General features: G+C 42.1%; 1 protein-coding gene across 5 annotated transcripts in view; it reads left to right on the top strand.

The window, feature by feature from the left end:
* The window catches only part of LOC145547027 (uncharacterized), a 390,591-nt gene that overhangs the window by 150,290 nt on the left and 219,519 nt on the right, over window positions 1-20,782 (top strand). Inside the window, exons 4-5 of one of the 5 annotated variants that reach the window (XR_014083474.1) lie at window positions 17,493-17,609; window positions 17,735-17,892. The exons of the other annotated variants lie outside the window; for them this stretch is intronic. The gene's annotated coding sequence lies outside the window, so the exon portion shown is untranslated. Of the gene's footprint in view, window positions 1-17,492; window positions 17,610-17,734; window positions 17,893-20,782 lie in introns of those variants that run through there. 5 annotated transcript variants of the gene reach the window in all.

Raw genomic sequence — 20,782 nt, 5'->3', positions numbered from 1 at the left:
TTCATTATTTTTATAGTTTAGAAAACAGATATATTTAGTAATACAGGTTGTCTTTCTTATAAATTAAATAGCAGTATTTCTCTTAAGTGAAAGAACTGTCCCAAGCAACAGTTACATTTCTTGCCTCAAAAGGCTTAAGAAATGTAAGATTGTGGAGAAAACTGCTTCTAATGTAATGCCTAACAAGTTTAAATAATTGCACTAAGGCTCTTGGAAGGGGAATAGTGCACAGATGAAAGGGCAGATCAGAGTTAAGTCACTGCATGGTTTAATTCCTCACAAGCAGTCTAGGTGATATCAGGAAGGGCTTTTCCATCTTCAAACTGCAGAAAGGACATTAGGTGTTAATAGTCTGTATGAGTCTAGAGAGCTGGGTTTGGAAAATAGCAACTAAGGTATCTATAGGTTAGGAAAGAAAAACCTTTGCCTGGTACCATGTGGCTCAGTGGTAAAAGAATCTGCTTGCAATGCAGGAGATGCTCAGGAGACCCAGGTTCAATCCCTGGATTGAGAAGATTCCCTGGAGAAGAAAATGGCAACCCACTCCAGTATTCTTGCCTGGAGAATCCCATGGAGAGTGAAGCCTGGTGGGCTACAGTCCGTAGGGTCACAAAGAGTTGAATACAATTGAGCGACTAAACAACAAACAAGGATTGGGCAGAAACTGGAGGGTCTGTCTGCCCCTTCGGTTTCTACTGGGTGCTGCCTCCCAGTGGAGAATATCCTCCCCACAATGTGAAGAATTGGTTTGATGCTGAATAGACCAGAAAACAATAGTGAAAATAAAACCAAGTAAAATAAAACAAACACAAAACTCCAAACCAAACAAAACCCAGACAAATGTTCCTATTAGGGGAATCTGAGGAATCAATGTATAAGTCTTTTTTTTTTTTACTCTTTGCATGAATTTTGAAGCAGAGAGAGAGACAGAAATATTTGCTGAAAGAGATCAAAACACCAGATAGGGTAGGAATGTGATTTAAGTGTGTGCCAAAAATGGGCTTTGTCTTCTGATTTCCAGAATGGCTGGCTTGCCTGAGGCTCCATGGCGGCACTTTAATATGACAGAATTCCCCTGTGGGGCGGGGGACAGCAGATGCTTTCTGATAACTAACCTCATGTCTAAAAGTGCAAGGAAGCCACTTGCGTTCCATAGACCCCCAAAGATGAAGGAGGAGTGTTTGCTGAACCAAAGGTACTCAGTTCTTTCCTCTACATTTTCCAATCGGGCAAGGCATTCCACCCTCAGGGGACGATGAGGGGACAGGAATGATTTGCAGGCAGGGTTTTCTCTTCAGGACAAAACAAAACTGGAGGGCAGTTTTTGTAAAGAAGGTGAGAGTTTGTAGGAGGAGGATCAGACTCTTAGTGTGGGAATTGGTGTCTTAGAATGAAGCCCTCTTGTTCTGACATTTGGAAAAGCTGCAGCCAGCTCACCCACACCGATAGAGAAGCCTTTCAGTTCACATGCTTTGACAGTGTCTACCAAGATCACGGTACTTGAAGGGTAGCCCTGAATCTTCTAATAAGAGAATAAACATTGGCAGAAAGAGAGAGGAAGCCCATTCACTAGGCTTTGAGCCATCATATCAAGGACTGCCAGATTTTAAGAAAAACCAATTGCACAAAGTGTTAGTTGTTCAGTTGTATCTAACTCCTTGTGACCCCATGCACTGTAGCCTGCCAGGCTCCTCTGTCCATGGGATTCTCCAGGCAAGAATACGGAAATGGGTAGCCATTCCCTTCTTCAGGGGACCTTCTTGATGAGAGATCGAACCCTGGGTTGCAGGCAGGTTTATTACCAGCTGAGCCACCAAGGAAGCGTGAATGTTCATGGGAAGGACTGAGGCTGAAGCTGAAGTTCCAACACTTTGGCTGCCTGATGCGAAGAGCAAGCTCATTGGAAAAAACCCTGATTCTGGGAAAGATTGAGGGCAGGAGGAGAAGTGGACAACAGAGGATAAGATAGTTGGATGGCATCACTGAACCCAATGGACATGAGTTTGAACAAACTCTGGGAGACAGTGAAAGACAGGGAAGTTTGGCATGCTGCAGTCCATGAGGCTGTGAAGAGTCAGACATGACTTAGTGACTGAACAAGAGCAACAGCAATTGCACAAAAGGACCAAGAAGATTCAATAGAAAAACTGGCATTAGAAGAAACAAGCATATTTCAGAAACCAGAAAAAAATTTTCACTCTAAAAAGATACCTAATTTATGTCCTCTGGGAGATTCTGAGAAAATCCATAAAATAGGAACAACTGAGTCTTGGAAAAATAAGCAGTCAGCAAACAGAAAGAGTTCAAGAATCAAACATATGCCTATTAAAAGTAAATAATTTAACAGAAAATTGCAAAAAAGTTTTGAAAAATCTCCTAGAGTTTAAAGCAAAATGATAGGAACACAAAAATGCAAGAGGAAAGCTCAAGTATGGGGAAATCAACTAAACAGTAGTCCAAGCAAACATGAAAGATAAGAAGAGAACTACTGGTGAATTTGCTCTGAAGTACCTGTGCCTCCTTAATGGTGCATCACTGAAGCTTCTAGCCAGACACTGAAGGGACCGCCATGCCTGGGCACTGATATTGGTCATCTGCTTCTTCAGTCACTGAATCTGAGACCCTCTCAACTACTTTCTTTCCCATGCAACTGTGCATAGCCACATGACCCATTTTGAACCAGTTTCCCTAGCTTCTTTTTCTTCCTTCCCTTGTTCATTTTCTTCTCTTTTTTTCCTTCCTTCCTTCTTTCTTTCTCTCTCTCCTTCCTTCCTTCTTCACATCACACTCATTAGAATGGCTGCCATGAAGGTTTAGGTGCACTTCTGCTATATTTATTCTTCTTCCTTATTTTGTCTCTCTAGTGTCAGAGGAAGAGCAAAGGCCATGGATTTGGGGGCAGGAGGCCCACTGCTCATCTGTAGCTTCTTCCCTCCTTCTTCATGGCCCCTAATGACTTGACTATTTTCTCCTCTGCTACTTCTGCCTTAGTGTCTTCATGAACACTGTAAAGCAGTCCTCATGAAATCCTAAAGTCTCAATAGTCTAATATGATTCTACAGTGCTCAAAAGAACAGTTTGTTACTAAAATGTAAAAACAGAAGTAGATAAAATCAGCCATATAAATTGTGAAGCACAAATTCCTGTCCTAGTTCTCTGGCCAAGGTGGAAAAAAAATCACTAACTTTTCATCTGGATAAAAAGTAGAAACAAAGAAAAGTCATGACTCTATCTTTTAACTTCCCAGTACAGTAACCAATGAGTTGATGGCACCTGTCACTGAACAGTTAGTTGTATTACTACCCATAACTCTCCAGTGTGTATAGGTATTAATACATGTTGGTGACCTTCCACCTGGCTATTATAAATTCTCTATGAATATTGTCATTGAATTGTCATAAATATCAGATGAGAGTTGCTGTTATCCTTATTTTGCAGGTGAGAAAATGAAAGCAAAGTAAAGGAAAGCATCTTGCCCAAGTGGTAGGTCCAGGATCCAGCCTGGGCAGTCTGGCTCCAGGGTGTGTGCTGTGACCCACTGTACACATTACTTCTTTGTGCTGACCAGCACTTCTCTTTCTTATTGTTATACCTGTTGTCATTGTCACCATTGTTGTTACCCTGATTGTGCTTTCGCGCCTCAAATAGACCTAGATTGCAAGTGAGAGCTCCAGGAGCAGAGTGGGGGAGTGCAGGGAATGTTCTAGATTCAGATTGTAAGAGCTTTGCCTTTGACCTTACCTTCACCTGTCATTATCCTGTCAATGACACTGCTCCCATTGGACTTCGGTTCAGCAGAGAGTTGGGTGATTTGCCCAAGGATGGAGAGTTGGTGCTTGGAGCCTGAGCTAGCAGTGGAGCTACTCTGATGGGTCTTGACACGCCATTTCCTTCAGGTTGGAATCAGAGTGAGCATTGCTGTAAAATGTTGTAAAATGAGCAGCCTGAGTATATATTGAGTTGGTCAAAAAATTTGTTTGGGTTTTCCCATACCAACTTATGGAAAAACCCAAACAACCTTTTTGGCCAACCCAGTGTCACATGGAATAGATTTTGGGACCCTGAAGGGGAAAATTTGTTTGAACTAGAGTTTAGAAGTTTGATATATAAAGCCAAAGCTAATTACCAGGTTGGATTTCATCAACAAAAAGTTTTATGTAACTTTGAGAGTAGTGGAAGGCAGCTGGGAAATTTATTTAACCTCTTGGTGACTCATTTTCCTCCTCTGTAAAAAGGGGAGGATAAAATAATGATGTCATTGGTTACTGGGAAGATTTGAGGCATTAAGGATGTCGAAAGTGTTTAGAACAGTGTAGTAGATACTCAATAAAGTGTTAGTTACTGGTGGTATATAATGAGTAGTAAACAAATTATAAAACATATTTCTAAGAAATAAACTACAGTTAGGGAGAATCACACTATCTTTTTCTTCCAAAAGCAATTGTATCTTTATCTTTTTGTGGATCTCGGCATTCTTATTTTGGCAATTTTACAACTTGGTATTTTTTTCATCCTCATAATTAGATCTGCTTTTATCAAACTTTTAATCCCTAGTTCCAGTAATTTTTTTTCCCCTCTGTGTTTCCCAAATTTATTCTATGTGATGTGTACTCAAGTTGCTTGTAACACAGCAGTACTCTCTGAGACACTATCCTCTTTGCCAAGAACTGTTTTACATCTTACACATCTTTTGGTGTTGTTTGGTAGGAAGCATCACATTTATTATCAACAGCACAGGTTTAAGAAATTACACTTTATGAAAAAAGAAATCTCACTGCAGAAGCTTAACATCAGTTTGTGCAGTGACCTCAGTAGGTAACTCTGAATCCCCTTTGGTAAATTTCTTTTAAAATTCTGGCTCTTCTACTTCTAATTTGGTATAAACAACTTTCATCAGAGGAAATTGGGCAGAAAACCTTGCCAGCATAGCTAACTTCTTGTCCTTTAAGAAATTATGCTTTGATTTTAGAGGTTTGACTGCTAGATAACAAAATTATCATGGTGGAATAAGCCATAGAAATAATAAATACAGTAATTCTTCTTTGCCTATTGTGTGCTTTTGCTATTCATAAATTTTAGGGCCCTAGATATTAGATACACTTACGTAAGTCCTCACGAACGGTAATTATCTTTGGCCAAAGAGAAAACCCAAACGAATGCTAAGCTGCATTATCGCTTGGCTTCTGACATGAGCTGATAATCAGATTTTCTTGCTTAAATCCATGGTGCTCCAACAATGCTACCCACTGTCTGTGCTTCCCGATATTACCCTTAATTAGAAAGAACAGAAACACAAATCTGAATTATTTCAAAATCTGGTTTCCATGGTCAGTGGTTTGAAGGGCTTAACTTTATTATAAATAAACCTGGCTTTATTGGCTAATGAAATCTGAAATGCGAAGCCTGGGATAGAGGGCGTGTAATACTCTGATGTTTACACATCAGAATAGCCAGTGTGGGCAAAGTGTTTTGTAATAAATCATTGGATAATTGAATTATGATTCCTTTGTCCAAGTACGATCTAAACCCCAAACACTAACAGGAACCTGGAAGGAACTTTATATTTTCTTGAGAAGCAATGTTTGTAGGTTTAATAACATATGCACCCATAGCTATCCAAAAGCCACTGACCTTTTATTTAGTGTCTCCTACTTTAGTAAATTTTTGCTTTGACACACTGGAGTACATAGTTACAAGTGTGTGATGGTCTGGCCCTGCACACATATACATCCCTCAACAATTTAATATTAAATATTCACATTGGACTTTTTTTCCACAGAGAATAATGTGTGGGCTGGCATCTGAGTGAGGCAGGTGATAAGATGGGAGATGGGTTGTATTTTTATTTATAGTCTTGTAAAAAGAGAGCTAACAATAAGGGAGAATGCCTGACCTCATTTGAAGGGCTAATTAATAACCAAGTGGAGATAGTAAATTTGTTCCTCTCCTGAAAACAAGCTAACTCTTAGAATCTCTGTCACATAAAAGGAACTCAGATGCTATTGACAAATATATATTTATATGTAAGTGTGTGCAGTGGCTCAGTCGTATTCGACTCTTTGCAACCCCGTGGACTGTAGCCTGGCAGGCTCCACTGTCCATGGAATTTTTCAGGCAAGAATACTGAAGTGGGTTACCATTTCCTTCTCCATTATATGTGTATATATTCTTTTTAATATATATATACACATATCCTGTTTTATGTATTATATATCTCTATCCATCTATTCTGTATTTTTGTGGATGGTGGGGGCCTAAGGATCTATGTATTTGTAAACTGTGGCTCTAATCCCTTTTATTCTCTGTTTAATGTTTTTTTTTTCCCTAAGACTCTATATTTTTTCTTTGTGAATGTTGTCTTTTTCATTTTAACCCTTATCAGTATTTCCTCCACTCATTGTCTCACCAACTCTGTGCTAGGCACTTTGCAGTTACATTGTCCCTTAAACATTCATAGCAACAGGAGTTATTCTTAAATCCTGTTTTCCACATGAGGGCATTGACATCAAGAGAGATAGAACAATTTCCCTAGGATCAGAGATTCAGTAAAAAGTGGAGGGCAGGATTGCAGCTCAGGCACTATGATTTTCAGTGCTGTGTTATACTGTCCTGCCAAACTATATGTTAGTTTCTTTTTAGATTATTCCCTTTGTATTCACTGCAATTTTGTTTTATTGGTTGAGGTAGATGCTCCTTTTCCTCTGGTCACCAGGGACCAGGATGAATGTGTCTGGGGTTCAAGCTTCTGTGACTTAAGTGACTCATTATGGAGGTATTTGTCTTAGGTGGGGGGCATGAGGGTAAGAAGAGTTGCCTTAACTACTTTCCAACAAATGTTATATCGTTATATGTTATATGTGGGGGGGATGAGGGTGAGAAGAGTTGCCTTTACTACTTTCCGACAAATGTCATATGGTTTTTTTGTCCTTGTGACTTTGAAAAAAATTGGGATGCTTTAAAACAAAAGCATTCACCCACAAGGATAAAAAACAAAGACAAAGAGAGGAGACAATATCAAGTAAGCATTTTCAACAATTTTTTGAATGCTGTGAAGTTGGTTAAGAAGTGGTCACAGGAGGAGTGATTTCCCAGTGCAGGTCTACACAGGGGTCCTACAAGGAGAAGTGGGTCAATTCATCTACCTCTAAGAAAACTGGAACTCGAAGGTTTCACATACTTTCTAAAGCAGGGCTAAAATAAGGGGCTGGTGACAGTCTGGATGCAGGGCTCCGTTTTTCTGTAGCTCAACCTCCAGAGTCAGGACAGAGGTTTTGTTGTTGTTCAGTCACTAAGTTGTGTCTGACTCTTTGAGACCCCATGGACTCTAACGTGCCAGTATCCTCTGTCCCCACCATCTCCTGGAGTTTTCTCAGGTTCATGTCCATTGAATCAGCAACGCTATTTTATCTCATTCTCTGCTGCCACCTTCTCGTTTTGTCTTCAATCTTTCCTAGCATCAGGGTCTTTTCTAGTGAGTCGGCTCTTCACATCAGGTGGCCAAAGTATTATTGGAGCTTCAGCAACAGTCCTTCCAATAAATATTCAGGGTTGATTTCCTTTAGGATTGACTGATTTGATCTCCTTGCAGTCCAAGGAACTCTCAAGAGTCTTCTCCAACACCACAGTGCAAAAGCATCAGTCCTTCGGCACTCAGCCTTCCTTATGGTCCAACTCTCTCATCCATGCATGACTACTGGAAAAACCATAGCTTTGACTAGATGGACCTTTGTTGGCAAAGTGGTCTCTCTTCTTTTTAAAATGCCATCTAGGTTTGTCATAGCTGTCCTTCCAAAGAGAAGAGATTTATTATCCGGTAAAATTAAGTTAGAGAGGGACACTGGGCTCAGAGATAAAGTGGGATCTCCAAACAGGGGTTTCCTGAAATTTAGAAAGTGACCCTTTCTCCTGTTCTGTTCCCTGAGTGCCATCAACCAAGCAACTATTTCCCAGGCTGGGATTTGGAGGAATCTTCTCTGGAGAAACCAGAGAAAAACCTTCACATTCTGACATTGAGGAGTCTCTCATGGAAAGGGCAGGATAACTGACTCATGCCACAATGAAGCCCAGTAATCAACAGGCTTCCAGTGAGTCCAGAGTTTGCAGTCAGCCTCTTAGTGCCTTACTATTAAATATGAATGGATAGCCAAGATTGCCAATAACTTTTGATAAATTTTGGTTTTCAGGAGAGTTTTTCTGCTGATGCAACTGTTGTTAAAACTGTGTGTTTTATGGAGGGTGAAATATGAAGATACATTTATGATAGATTATTTTGAAACATAAATTTTAGTACATCTAGAGTTGATGATTTTTATAGAATAATTTTCCTAAAAATATCTGGCTCTGTGCAAATCTATTCTATGTAAATCTGAATTTCATTTTAAGTTTAAATTTAAATAGTGGCTTTGTCATGTTTCCTCTGATATTTCTTGTAATTTGTGGAGGCTTTATAAGAAAATGAAGGTGGCTTAATGATTTTCATATAATTCAAAACAGTTGTTATAGAATTCCTTGGTGATCTTCCTAATCCAGCCCCCAAAGGGAGGCTGATTTCAGCTCCTTACTCCATGGCTCACTCTGTATGTTGACAAGACCAAAATACCTTTTTATTTTAGTTGTAAGTGTTTGTAGTTTATCTTTTACTTTTGGAATGAGTAAATTACCTAGGGCTTTTTGGCTCAACTGGTTAGGGAAAGTGTCAACAAGGTGAAGTGGACATAATTCTCATCAGTACAACACTTATCAGAACTGATCAGTTTTCCCCAAGGTGAAATAGACTATTCCATGACCACAGACTGCATTTTGATCCTCATATCACAAATACAAATCTCTAAGAACCAAACAGAATTGGCAAAGTAGTAGAGCTCACCCAACTCAAGCTGTCTCACCAAAAAGTAATTTAAAGTCAGCAGACACTTGTCTTGTGTTTATGAGATGGCTGTAGCCACTCCAGACCCTGCAGTCTCTTACTGTCAAAAACCTTGACCCTGGTTGCCCCAATGAAATCTCATTACATCACTTTGGTTCTGAACTTCAAACCCTGTAGCTAATAGCATTGTAATGTGCTGATGTGTCAGATCTGAGCATTTGTTTTATCCCTGAAGTTTAGGGGAATCACTCACTTAAACTGTATAGATCAAGATTTTGAGTTATGTCAGTTTAGTTCAGTCACTCAGTTGTGTCCAACTCGGCGACCTCATGGACTGCAGCATGCCAGGCTTCCCTGTTCATCACCAACTCCCGGAGCTTGCTCAAACTCATGTCCATTGAGTCAGTGATGCCATCCAGTCATCTCATCCTCTGTCATCCCCTTCTCCTCCTGCCTTCAATCTTGCCCAGCATCAGGGTCTTTTCTGTTGAGTCAGTTATTTGCATCAGGTGGCCAAAGTATTGGAGTTTCAGCTTCAGCATCAGTCCTTCAAATGAATATTTAGGGTTGATTTTCATTAGGATTGACTGGTTTGATCTCCTTGCAGTCCAAGGAACTGTCAAGAGCCTTCTCCAACACCACGGTTCAAAAGCATCAATTCTTGGTGCTCAGACTTCTTTATGGTCCAACTCTCACATCCATACATGACTACTGAAAAAACCATAGCTTTGACTAGACAGACCTTTGTTGGCAAAGTAATGTCTCTTTTTTAATATGCTGTCTAGTTTGGTCATAGTTTTTCTTCCAAGGAGCAAGTGTCTTAATTTCATGGCTGCAGTCACCATCTGCAGTGATTTTGGAGCCCAAGAAAATAAAGCCTGTCATTGTTTCCATTGTTTTCCCATCTATTTGCCATGAAGCAATGGAACCAGATGCCATGATCTTAGTTTTTTGCATGTTGAGCTGTGTAGATTCCCATTAATTGTTTCTGGAAGTAGAATAAAGATTTATAGGGAATGAAAAGTAACAAACATCCTTCCAATTGGTAGTATTAACAGAGGCTGCAACACTTTGAGAAGTCAGCTTTGGGTAAGAGAAAAGCTAAAGCTTTACACCGGCCATTTGTCCCTACACCCAGTTTGTCATCAACGCTAACTGGATCACAAGGATTGGCTGAAGTTTACTTAACTCTAATGCTACCTTGAAACATAGTTCAGTGGGGAGAGATTAAGAGCAGCAATCAAGATCACATGGGGCATCATCCTACTCCATTGAATGGTGGGTGATGCTTAATGTCAAATAGTAGCTTTATTTAGTATTTGTATTTAGACACTTGGGGTAATATTCTAAGTGGCCACCCTCAGTCACAATTTGAATTTCTGCTTGCTGAAATTCCATACTTATTTCTGATTGCAAGTCTTCATGCTCAGTTAAAGAATGGTTCTGGAAACTTCCAAAGTAGTTCAGTGGTTAAGAATCCTCTTTTCAATGCAAGGGATGCGGGTTTGATTCCTGGTCAGAGAACTACGACCCCACATACCTCAGAACAACTAAACCTGCATACCACAACTCCTGAGCCTCTATACTCCAGAGCCCATGAGCCACAACCGGAGAATTGTTGCACCGTAACGGAAGATACCCATGATGCAGTGAAAGATCCCAAATGCTGCAACTAAGACCTGATGAAGCCAAAATAAATTCATTAATTAAAAAAATAAGAATGGTTTTGGATTTCAGAAAAACCAGATTTAAAAATTTTTCTGCCAAATACTAAGGCTATTGAGGAAATCCAGTCCTTTTCTTTTGGTCTGCAACGGTGGTCCATTTCTCATCCTCCTAGGAGACAAGTGCTCAGACAGAGGAGATCCAATTTTTGTACCCCTCTTCCCTTGCACTCTAATAACAGTTGCTGCTAGGTGTCCTGAAGCCCATGCTTCCCCTACGGATTGCCAGGAGAGAAAGAAAACACACCTTCATTGGCTACTGTACTTATAATGGTTCCTAAAACCAAGCAAGGAAACCACAGCGATCTTGGCAAGCAAACAATTGAAAGTCCAGGTGCTGGCAGTATGCAGAGCCCCAGAATCAACATGACTTGGGAGGAGATGGGGTTGAAGAACAAAGAAAGGTGCTTTCACTCAGAGAAATTTATTTCTTTTAAATATTTGCAATCTGCAGTCGCTCAACACAGGAGGCCACTTGGCACGATTTCCCCACAAAGGGGAGGGCTGGGTGGTAACGAGCAGATGCTTGAGTGGCCTGTGGTGTGAGGTGTACCATCCGTCAAGAAGATCAATATTTGTTGTTCTTGTATCTTTGTGGTGCAAGTTTGCTCTTCTTAAACAAAAGAAAGGTGGGGGTTGTGCTTTAATATATAGAGCATGGGTTTGACTTCAGGCAGTAAATTAACTGAGAGCAGCAAGGATTTCACAGACAGGACCACGTCCCCACCTCCCCTGCCCCATGATGACATCTTCCATGTTTGAAGCAGTAAGATGCATCTAGCTCATGACACTGACTGTCTTTTCTCCACGCATTGTTTTTTGTTCTGGTTAGACCATACCTGGATGAAAGATGCAATATGAATGTAGTACTGTATTATTTCAGAAATCTATGTTTTAAAGGATACATTGATCCAGTTCAGTTTGACTCAGCATGTGTCTTGTGAGGTAGGGACTGTGCTAGGCTCTAGGGTGGCCAGGATGGAGAAGATGGGGAATTGCCTCTTTAGGTTTTTGATGCCTCAGGTTCCTTTGTCAAACAGATCACAGAGAGAGCCCTGTGAGATCAGGGGTTGGGAAAGGGATAAATAGATGATGGGTCATGATCAGCCTGCTATACCATGGGGAAGATATTTTATTCTTTAGATAAAAGTGTGTTTTATGTCTTTATTGTATATACAAATCATCTGAGAAATTTTTAAATTAATTTTTATTGGAGTAGAGTTGCTTTACAATGTTGTGTTAGTTTCTACTGTACAGTAAAGTGAATCAGCTATATGTATACACATATCCTCTGTGTTTTGGATTTTCTTCCTATTTAGGTCACCACAGAGCACTGAGTAGAGTTCCCCGTGCTATACAGTATGCTCTCATTAGTTGTCTGTTTTACGTGTGTGCTAAGTTGCTTCAGTTGTGTCCAACTCTATGTGACCCCATGGACTGTAGCCAAAATCAAAGTCAGCCTTTGACTTTCCATTTCTGACCATGATCATGAGATCAGATACCAGGGCCAGGATGATGGTAGTGATGAAGAAGGAGTTTTTGGCACCTCGATTGGCCTCCTGAGCAACTGGGAGCTTGCCTCAGCTGACAGGTGGAATGTTCCTCTTGCAGTGTGTCTTAACCCTTTGGTTAAAAGCAACAAATATACCTTTAGTTAAAATAACGAGGAGGAATTAGTTTGCTATTTTTGCCTTAAATAAACCAAACCCAAGTGGCATGAGGAGAAAAGATAACTGGAATATCATAAAGCTAAACCAAATTTTTTATCAGCTGAGCAGAAGTAAACTCCAGGAGTAAACTCCAGGAGTTGGTGATGGACAGGGAGGCGTGGCGTGCTGCAGTCCACGGGGTCACAAAGAGTCTGACATGACTGAGCGACTGAACTGAACTGAACTGAGCAGAAGTTAGGAAAGGAGACCATTCTGTGCAATGGACTTTAGCAGATACAGATATTGAAGTAGATCTGTATATAGAGCTTTTATTTGTTTGTGAGCTAGAATAGAGGTCTGAGCTTGAGGAAAAGGATATGGAGTCATAGGGGTTGTAAGAAAGTCTTGAGAGTGGATTAGATGATCAAAAGTGGGGAAAAGAAATGAGGGCTGAGACTGAAACTCAGAGGGATAATATTTCAGGGACATGAAAGGAGAGGGAAACTGAGAAGGCATGTGACCAAGAAAGGTGAGAAAGAGGCAGGAGCTGACAATTGTGGAGGAGCAAGAGGAGGAGGAGACCAGATGATCTATTCTCTGTTTTTGAATATTTTCAATCAACCAATGAGAACCCAGAGAGTCAGTCAGCAGAATCTTATAGAAATATATATTTTTAAAAATTGCAGATAGTAGGGTGGATAACTAGCCAAAACTTATGGTCTCCCACTTCTCATTTTCCTTGGTACTTCCCAATTGTGGTGGGAAGTACCCAATCCACAGGCTTACTTTTGAGTTTAAATTTCAAGTTAACCATGGATGAATTGTGTGACCTTGGCCGAGTTCCTCATCCTCACTTCTCCTTAGTATTCCTAAGTTAAAATAGGGACATGGGACTTTCCTGGTGGTCCATTGGTTAAGACTCTGCTCTCTTAATGCAAGGGGCCTGGGATTGAACCCGGTTCAATCCCTGGTCAGGGAAGCAGATCTCATGTTCTGCAACTAAGACCCAGCACAGCCAAATAAATTTTAAAAAATGGGGGCAATCATGTATCTGACTCCTAGAGTTCATTGTGGGGGATAAGGGTAACAAAATAAAGTTCTTGGAATGTGCCTGTCCCCCATCAAATGGCTGATGACCATTAGCATGACTGTTAGCAACGTTTAAAGGAGGTTATGGGTTTCAACAGAATGGAAAGTCTAGTTGGCATAAAATAGTAAAGAAAGACAAAAAAGAAATGTACTAAGGATGCCCATTTAATTTGACAACTAGGACCATTCTGTAACTTTAGCAAAAGTAGGTTTTCAAGAGTCACAGAGTTCAAACTAGGCTGCTGAGACTCAAGGAGGTGAGAGGACATGAGGCCCTGGCTCCATCATCTGCTCTGCCACCTTGGGCAAGCTGCTTAACCTCTCTGGATCAGTCTCCTGAGCTATAAAGCAAGAGGAGGAGACCGGACGGTCTATTATCTGTTTTTGAATATTTTCAATCAGCCGATGAGAACCCAGAGGCTCAGTCAGCAGAATGTTATAGAAATATATATTTAAAAAAATTGCAGATAGTAGGGTTGCTGCTGCTAAGTCACTTTAGTCGTGTCCGACTCTATGCGACCCCATAGACAGCAGCCCACCAGGTTCCCCCATCCCTGGGATTCTCCAGGCAAGAACACTGGAGTGGGTTGCCATTTCCTTCTCCATAGTAGGGTTGATAACTAGCCAAAACTTATGGCCTCCCACTTCTCACTCTCCTTCATGCTGCTCCTTTCAGAGCAAGATACGTACATGATCTGATGGACTATAGCCCAACAGATATAGCAATTATAGCAATTCCTCTGTCCATGGAATTTTCCAGGCAGGAATACTGGAGTGGGTAGCCATTCCCTTCTCCAGGAGATCTTCCCGAGCCAGGGATTGAACCCAGGTCTCTTGCATTGCAGGCAGATTCTTTACCATCTGATCCACCAGGGAAACCCCACATGTACACCAATACAGATGTAATTGCAGACAAGAGTATGTGTCTGTCCATGCACACAAACACACACACACACACACATGTGCAAACACAAGTCATGCTGTCCAGAGATCCCTATGACAAGACTGCATGTAAGCAGACTGTGCCACAGACCACAGAGTCAACCACTGCTTACTAAAAACCTACCATGTTCGGATATTCTGCTAGGTGTTAGCAGGGGAAGGGGGACACATGGATAAATCTGTCAATGTAGTTATCCTTGAAGATCTTATAATTTAGTAGAGAGATTAGGAATTTATCAAAGGACAAGATAGCTGGTTGGGATGAGTTCTATGACACAGTTCAAATATTTATTAAATGCTGACTCTGCACCAAGCACAATGCTGGGGACAGGGAAACAACAGTGAGAAAAGTCAGGGGAGTGTAAAATTATTTCTAACAGTGAGGCCTCATAAACTTTCAGCTTTTTTATGAACCCTGGTGGCTCAGATGGTAAAAAATCTGCCCCGCAATGCAGGAGACCTGGGTTCAATCCTTGGGTCAGGAAGATCCCCTGGATAAGGAAATGGCAGCCCACTCCAGTATTCTTGCCTGAAGAATCCCATGGATAGAGGAGCCTGGTGCGTTACAGTCCATGGGGTCGCAAAGAGTAGGACACGACTGAGTGACTAACACATTCATTTTCACACACTGACTAATAGTAGCTGGGTGACCTTGACATTCAGCTGGGAGCTGTCCTTCTGCTGGCCTCAGTCTTGACAATAGGTTAGGGATCATGGCCTGGAGAACTATAAGAAGGGTCAGGAAGGGGAGAGGGAAAGCTGGGGTCTTGTTCTCCTCACTCATCCCACTTCACTGGCAAACCATAGTTTTCTCTTTTTCTAGAACTGAGAGTGAAGTGCTTCTCAGTCCCTAAACATGCCCTGGGAAGCTTCCTGTGACTGCTACCCCTCACCACCATTCTTCTGGCATTGAGGGTGGCTTCAGCACAATCCACTGGCTGGAAAACTCTCCCCGAGGTTGGAGACCCCTGTAGCATAGACCCCAGAGGCTTCCCGGAGAAAACTAATGTTCGCTCCTCCCAAGTATAATTGGGCTTTCTGATAGCTCAGTTGGTAAAGAATCTACCTGCAATGCAGGAGGCCTGGGTTTGATCTCTGTGTTGGGAAGATCCCTTGGAGAAGGGAAAGGCTACCCACTCAAGTATTCTGGCCTGGAGAATTCCATGGACTGTGTAGTCCATGGGGTTGCAAAGAGTCAGACACAACTGAGCCACTTTCACTTTCACTTTTCCAAGTATAATTAGGAGAGATGAAATGGCTTCAAAATGTCATTGTTTGCTCAGATGTAGCTCACATCAGTCTTCAGAATTACCTCATAGCCCACCAGAGGTGAATGAAGCCTGACTAGGCCTCACCCAGATAAGTTTGCATTTCCTGGAGGCTTTCTTGCTCTTTCTGTGCCATTTCCAAAGGCTCCCGTTCTTCTCATACTAAAACGTGTGAGAAAACTCTCGGATTCTGACAGGACGCTTTCAGGCTACTTCCCCTCCTGAAGAAGCCGTGGTTCCCACTGGAACGGTGAAAGCTTCTGTGCCATTCTCGCCACTGTCTTGCAAAGAGCTTGGGGTGGGACCTGCCATCCACCCAGGCCTGGGTGAAAACCACTTTTCATGGGTTGACAGAAATCTGCACTGGGCGGAGGAGGGGTGGAATTTTCAGTCGTTTGGCTTTTGGAGGGAAATGATGCAAACACAAACCCTGGGCTTAGTTCTTGGGAAATTCAGGAAGGTCTCCCAGAAGGGGAGGGGAAGAAGGACGTTTGTCAACGTGCCCGTGCTCCCCGTGCTCACAGAAATGCTTCCTCCTTTGTTCCTACTGGACTCGGAAGAATACAGCTCTAGCACAAAGCCAAGGAGGCACTGGCAAGTAAAAGCAACAGTGTTTTCTAATCTCCCTGGATCAAAACCACGCAAGGATTCTGTTAAGACTCTTCTTTAGCGTGCTGGATTAATCACATGGATTAATATTGCAAGTCGCCTTTACTCACAGTGCCTTCTAGGCTTTGTGCTGGCCACCCTCCCTCTCTGGCCCCTCTTTCCCGCCCCCACCTCCCACCATTTAAATTCTGTGGAAGTCTGAGAGAAAAAAAGGACTGGAATCCTCTATGAGTGCCCTGGCGATTGGGTCCATTGGCCCAGCCCCTCTGGGAGGTGGGCTCCTGTAATCTCTCAGTGTGCAAAGCGCTTGGTTGTACCTCTGTGCCCCAGGGGAAACTCACGGTGTCTTGTGGGCCCTATATTCTACATGATTTCCAGTGAGTGAAAAGTTGCACGTTGCTGTCCTTCACATGTAAACCAGAGCAAAGACTGAATGAAAGCCGGTTAAGACATGTTGAGGGGTATCTGATAAGGCCCTTGGTTAGATAGATATGCAAATGTTGGCCCCAACCCTTTTTGGCCTGTTTGTCTTTCATAAACCCACACTTCCCTGTTTTCTGGGATAAGATCAGTCAGCCTATGTGTGATTCAACAACAGCCATGACAACAGTTAAAGTTCGTTGAACTTGGCTATCTGCCAGGTATTGATTTAACACTTCACCTGAAGTATTCATTTCACCCTCAGAGAACCCCTCTGGGGCAGCATATTATCCTTTCCATTTCCTGACAGAGTAGCTGGCATCAGGGATGCTAAGCATCTGGATAAGGGCTTAGGCCACTGCTAAGTGGTGGGGCTGAAATAGCTCAGTCACTCTCCAGAGCCTAGGGTCCTAACCTCTGCTGCTACTTTTTCATAGCTTGAAGCCAGTTTGTTTAAGCATTTTTTGGCTGCAGGGGGTCTTCATTGCTACTTTCAGACTTTTTCTAGTTGTAGCAAATGGGGACTGCTCTTTAGCTGCAGTGCCCAGGTTTCTCTTTGTGGTGACTTCTCTTGTTGCAGAGCACAGACTCTAGGGTGAGCAGGCTTTGGTAGTTGTTGCACATGGGTTCAGTAGTGTGCTCCCAGGCTCTAGAGCACAGGCTTAGTAGCTGTGGTGCACAGGCTTAGCTGCTCCATGGCATGTGGGATGTGAACCCATATCCCCAGCCAAGGCAGATTCTTAACCACTGGGCCGCCAAGGGAAGCCCTCATTTAAGCTGTTTTAAACCATTACCTTCAACAGTGAGATAAGTACTTCTAGGCTGTGTTTTAAGTTTTTTACTGAATTGTGCCTTCTTCAGAGTGAGTAAGTAAAATGGCAGTTTCTGTTCTGAGCCCACAGCGCATAGTTCTTATCATTCATAGGCTGGAAAACCCTGATTGAAACCTTGTAGGACAAAACAACAGAGAGGGAGAAACGCATGGAGGACAGGGGAGTGGCTGGGGGGAGAGAGAAAGCAAAGTTGTGAAATGAACCAACAGGTACAGTTACGATGGCATCTTGTCCTTGTCTGTCCGAATGTCACTGTGATGTGGGGAAGGGCCTCGTTTTTGCTTTTTGTCACCTCTCTCTTGCACGGCATTCTCCTCCCTCCCCTTCCTTCCAGGGTGAGCATCCTTTCTTGTGCCTCCGCCCACTTGGTCTCCTCTTCAAACTGACCAGCAAGGAAGATTCTGCCCTCTCCAGGGAGCTTCTTGGCCGTGTATATCAGAGCAGGGTGATGGGAGAGCAAAGAACCAGAAAAAAAATAAAGAATCCAAAATGTATGCAGAGCAAGAGAAGAAGAAAAATGACAATGTCAAGGAGGGCAGAGAAGAAAGGGCGAGGGAGCCTATGGTGCCAGCTGGTGTGGAGGAGGGCTTTGGGGGCTTGTTGTGGGGGTACATGGGGAAAAATGGAGGACTGTGTTGCAATTTAGGAGAGAGCAGGAAGGGGAGAGAGTAAGGAGAAGGGGGGAGGGAAGGGGAGAAGATGGGGCAGGAAGTTAGGGGAAAAGGCTTTTAAGGAATTTGTTGTGTGAGATGGTTAGTTAGCATCACTGACTCAATGCACAGGAGTTTGAGCAAACTCTAGGAGATAGTGAAGGGAAGCCTGGTGTGCTGTAGTCCACGGGGTTGCAAAGAGTTGGCCACAACAACAGCAATGATCTAAACCTTCTTCCATCTTTCCTCAACAGACTGGAATTAAAGATTTGTATTAATCTTTTAGTCTGAACAATTTTTGGATACCAGTTAAATTTGATTTTACTAAGATTTCTAGGCATATCTGGATAATAAGGGGTCACAAGTGGGCTTCACTTTTTGGAGGTTACACACCCCAGGAGGTTAAAATTCCCAGGTTGTGAACATAGGTGCTATCTTTTTCTTGGTCCAACTTTAGCCTCATCACTAAAATATGTGGACCTGCCAGTTGTTTCTCCTTAAATATATAAGGGGTAGCAGATCTATTTATTCAGTTTTTGTTCATAATGATATTTGCAGAGTGTAAACCAGTAGTGAACAAGGTATGTTCTGTTCCCTGCCCTTGAAAGCTCGCTCCCCAGGGAAGGAAGCAGAAAAGAAACCACTAAAAACCTATAAACAACATCAGTACAGATTGTGAAAAGAACAATAAAAGAAATAAAATTGGAGCTACTTCCTGCAAAATTACCAGTTAAATCATGACAGGAAAATAAGAAGAATTTAGTTGTATATAGAGCTCTGGAAGAAAAGTATGTTATAAATTATCAAGGAAATGCCTCAGACATATATTTCTAATAAGATTTTCTCACATCTCTCTCTTTTTTAAAATCCAAGTATTCAGACAGATCAGCAGAATTTCCCCAGTCTGAACAAGGGAGAGAAAATGGACTGCAAAAAAAACAAAACCGTGGGGGACACACATGATGATATCCAAGGGTGAGTGGAGTCCCTGAAGGAGAGGAGACAGAATAACACAGAGAACTATTTGAAGAGATAATGACTGGAAACTCCCCAAATTTGGTGAAAGACATAAACCCTCATGTTCAAGAAGCTGAGAGAATCCCAAGTAGATAAACCCAAAGAAATCCAGGCTACAGCACTTCCTAAAGAAATGTCTGAAAACACAAGATAAAATTAAGATATTCTGTTAGTTTCCCTTAAAGTGCTGGTGCTAATTTTAAAAAGTGAAGATTTTGTGTTTTCAGGGCAGGGCAAAATATGATTGGAGAATCATATAGTGATAACTGGTCCTATAACTAGGATCCAATATTTGGCACATTTAAAAGAGTCTCACAGGGACTTCCCTTGTGGTCCAGTGGTTAAGACTCTGACCTCCCACTGCAGGGGGCTTGGGTTCAGTCCCTGGTTGGGGAGCTAGGATCTCTCAGTCAATAAATAAACAAATAAAACATCAGGGTATTTTAAAAAGTGGGCACCTCACAGAAAAGAATTTAGCAAGGGGGCAATATGCCGAGAAGTGGGGAGGATTTAGGGTTTATAACTTGAGGTATGAGGGAGTTAAGATAAGGAGGCTGGAAGGCAGTGACTATTTCTAGCCTGGTGGAAGTTGGAGCTGTTGCTGACAGAAATTATAATGTAGAAGGACGTGCTGGAACTGTGGTGAAACACAGCGGGAGAATTAGAGACCTTTCTCTTTCATCCCCTCAGTCTCTCAGTGCCTCCCGCAATCCAAACCCAACTGGGAGCCAAAAGAAGAGGAAGACTGGTGACACATTCAGTGGAGATGAGCCTCTTGTGGCACAGATCTTGCCAGAAGAGAGAAGAAAGTAATTGTAGGTGAGAGAGAGGTAAATAGAGAATAACCAGCACCCTGCATGTTGAAGTTGAGTGGTTCTATGAAGACCTACAAGACCTTCTAGAACTAACACCAAAAAAAGATGTCCTTTTCATTATAGGGGACTGGAATGCAAAAGTATGAAGTCGAGAAACACCTGGAGTAACAGGCAAATTTGGCCTTGGAGTACAGAATGAAGCAGGGCAAAGGCTAATAGAATTCTGCCAAGAGAACGCACTGGTCATAGAAAACACCCTCTTCCAACAACACAAGAGAAGACTCTACACATGGACATCACCAGATAGCCAACACCGAAATCAGATTGATTATATTCTTTACAGCCAAAGATGGAGAAGCTCTAGACAGTCAGCAAAAACAAGACCGGGAGCTGACTGTGGCTCAGATCATGAACTCCTTATTGCCAAATTCAGGCTTAAATTGAAGAAAGTGGGGAAAACCGCTTGACCGTTCGGGTATGACATAAATCAAATCCCTAACGATTATACAGTGGAAGTGAGAAATAGATTTAGGACTAGATCTGATAGACAGAGTGCCTGATGAACTATGGACGGAGGTTCAGGACATTGTACAGGAGACAGGGATCAAGACCATCCCCAAGAAAAAGAAATGCAAAAAGGGAAAATGGTTGTCTGAGGAGGCCTTACAAATAGCTGTGAAAAGAAGAGAAGCAAAAAGCAAAGGAGAAAAGGATACATATAAGCATGTGAATGCACAGTTCCAAAGAATAGCAAGGAGAGATAAGAAAGCCTTCCTCAGTGATCAATGCAACGAAATAGAGGAAAACAAAAGAATAGGAAAGACTAGAGATCTCTTCAAGAAAATTAGAGATACCAAAGGAGCATTTCATGCAAAGATGGGCTCAATAAAGGACAGAAAT

Source organism: Giraffa tippelskirchi, chromosome 4, assembly GCF_054371585.1.
Source record: "Giraffa tippelskirchi isolate mGirTip1 chromosome 4, T2T-mGirTip1v1.2.pri, whole genome shotgun sequence".
Lineage (NCBI taxonomy): Eukaryota > Metazoa > Chordata > Mammalia > Artiodactyla > Giraffidae > Giraffa > Giraffa tippelskirchi.
Note: the sequence above shows the minus strand (reverse complement) of the source record. Positions and strands in the feature narration are given on the sequence as shown.